General features: G+C 48.9%; 1 pseudogene; it reads left to right on the forward strand.

Annotated features, from left to right (window-relative positions):
- The first annotated feature begins 1,730 nt into the window (after positions 1–1,730).
- Positions 1,731–2,737, forward strand: LOC131820913 (melanoma-associated antigen B16-like; annotated as a pseudogene).
- The last annotated feature ends 342 nt before the right edge of the window (positions 2,738–3,079 follow it).

The raw sequence follows: 3,079 nt of genomic DNA on the forward strand, positions 1-3,079 counted from the left end.
GCCTTCTCTCTGGTTTTACCCTGGGCACACTACCACACAAATTTTCTTTCAGGGTCTGCTTCTTGGAGACCCTGACTTGAGATACCCATGTTAGGATATGAACTATATATATATATTTTTTCATTTTATCTTCATCTAGATTTTAGCCACATTAACTACATGATAATGGGAATATGTTATTAAATGAGATTTTTAGATCATATTATGAATATGGAATTAAAATTAATCATTTGCGATCACTGTTTAATCAGTTAAATGTGCGTATATTTTATTTAGTGAGGGAGGAGTTCCAGGCTGAGGGAGCCCCTGACTCCAGAATGGATGGAGCTCTAAGAGTTCCACACCACTGTCAGCAATGGGCAGTTCCAAAAGAACTATCAGAGGTTCTCTCGGATTCCAGCCTCTTAGGAGTCTGACTGTGGTGAGGATCTTTGTATATGGGGCACAACCTCGATTCTGAGCAGGGAGGAGTCCCTGGCCCTGAAGGGATTCCAACAACCTCACTAAGTGAGGTTAATTATCCTGGAATGTAAGGAACCCCACAGAACCTTACTCCTGCTCTCAGCCCTGGGAGGACCCGAACACAGCGGGGGGAGCAGACGAGGAGCAGAAGCGGAAGGAACGTCCTTTAACCTCTGGTTTCAAAGTTCGTCGCGAAGGCTGGTACTGAAAGGCGTGGCGTCTATGGGCAAAAGGAGAAGTCCTACGACTGGTCAAGTGAGGATATTGAATGAGGGAACCAACGATGCCAGAATAGAGGGACCCCCTTGAGTAAAGCCCTGTCTCTTTTCTCATCCCACAAAAACTCTGAAATAACTGTCAGACGGAGGCACCCATTGACTGGGGCCTCAGAATCCAACCGTGGTGAGGGCCGCGGTCTGAGGTGGGCACAAGTCAACAGAAGGAGAACTGAGTGAGGACTGAGGGGGCCCGTCCTCTGGAACAGAGGGGCCCTTTAGAGCTCTACTATCAGCCCTGGGTGGATCAAGGTGGAGCTGGGGTGGGGGAAGGGCATGCCTGGCAGTGCTTTCCCTTTACTTTTCCTCAGGAGTCTGAGTGTAGCCTCCAGTCAGCTGAGGAGGAATCCCAGCCTCTACCACAGTCAAGGTAAGATACTCGGTGAAGACTGAGGGAATAGGGACGCCTGGGTGGCTCAGTTGGTTAAGCAGCTGCCTTCGGCTCAGGTCATGATCCCAGCGTCCTGGGATCGAGTCCCACATCAGGCTCCTTGCTCGGCGGGGAGCCTGCTTCTCCCTCTGCCTCTGCCTGCCATTCTGTCTGCCTGTGCTTGCTCTCTCCCCTCTCTCTCTCTGATAAATAAATAAAATCTTTAAAAAAAAAAAAAAAAAAAAAAAAGACTGAGGGAATATCCACTCCACACTGGCAGGAACTATACAGATCCCAAACCGTATCATCACCCCTGAGAGGTGTTAAGCCGGGGTATCTGGTAGCCTAACCCTACCTACCCTGTTGTCAGCTGTGGTAAGCTGTGTCAGCCCACTGCACCCTGAGGAGCCTTCTCACTCCTCCTGCAGCTTCTTACCATTCAGGAAAGGAGACACGTGAGGCTCTAGAGTACTGTTCTCAGGAAAAGATGGGTGGAGACACTCTTCTACGGTTGAGTTTACCAGATGAGGCCACTCACATCCTCCCTTTCTCCCCAGGTTGTGGTCCCCTAACATCCACCCTCTTGCCCACATTCCTCCCTGCTACCACTAACAGAAGTGAGCATGTCTCAGGGTCAGGAGATCCCAAGCTGCCCAAAGAACAACACTATGCCCCCAGCAAGAGCCAAGACCTGGAGGCTACACAGGTCTCTAAGGCTGTGGAGGAGACTTCCCCCTCCTCTGGTCCTCTGATGCCTGGCAACATGGAGGAAGCTCTGGCTGCTGGAATACCCAGTGCTCCCCAGAGTGCCTACTCTTCTTATCCTCTCATCAGAGCCATCTCACCAGACAAATCAGGTGAGGGCCCCAGCAGCCTAGAAAAGGATAATAGTTCTGCTTCTTCATCAAAGTCCCTGTCCGACATTGGGAATTTCCCCATAGACCCTCTAGATGAGAAGGTGACAATGCTGGTGCAGTTCCTGCTGCACAAGTATCAAATGAAAGAGCCCATCACAAGGGCAGATATGATTGATGTTATCCAAGAGTACAACTATGAGTTCCCTGAGATCCTCAAGAAAGCCTCTGAGCGCATGGAGCTGGTCTTTGGTGTTGATATGAATGAGGTAGACCTCACCAACCACAGTTATGTCCTTGTCAACAAATTGGGCCTCACTTATGTTGAGAGGCTTGGCGGTGAGGACAGCATGCCCAAGACCAGCCTCCTGATAATTGTCCTGGGTGTGAGCTTCATGAAGGGCAATTGTGCCACTGAGGAGGAGATCTGGGAAGTGCTGAATATGATGGACTTATATTCTGGGAGGAAGCACTTCATTTTTGGGGAGCCCAGGAAGTTCATCACCCAAGATTTGGTGCAAGAAGAGTACCTGGAGTACAGGCAGGTGGCCAATAGTCATCCTCCACACTACGAGTTCCTGTGGGGTCCCAGAGCCCATGCAGAGACCAGCAAGATGAAATTGCTGGAATTTCTGACAAAGATCCACGAGTCTGACCCCAGGTGCTTCCCATCCCAGTATGAGGAGGCTTTGCGAGATGAAGCAGAGAGGGCCTGAGCTAGATCCAGCAGCGCCCACTCTGCTGCTAGATCTCGCGGCTCCTCCCAGCCCTCTTAGTCCTCCCAACACTAGTGCTGGCAGGGGAAGATTCCTCACTTTGTCATTAAAATTAGCAAATGCAAAAAAATAAAATTAGCAATCAATCTTCTGAGTAGTGGGGGGCTGGGGTGTGGCTGTAGGGAACACAGTGTGTAACATCTCTGTGTCCCTTGGTTAATACGGAGGTTTATCTTCTTCATGGGGGCAGTTTGCCTTCAAACATTGTTCCCTTTAATACACCATTTTATTAGCTTTAGAATCTAAGTTTATGAATGACACTGGTCATATGTTTATTACTATTTATGAAATTTAAGAATACTAGTTTTGCTTGTTTGTAAAACATATCTGTAAAATGGACTG

This window comes from Mustela lutreola, chromosome X, assembly GCF_030435805.1.
Source record: "Mustela lutreola isolate mMusLut2 chromosome X, mMusLut2.pri, whole genome shotgun sequence".
Lineage (NCBI taxonomy): Eukaryota > Metazoa > Chordata > Mammalia > Carnivora > Mustelidae > Mustela > Mustela lutreola.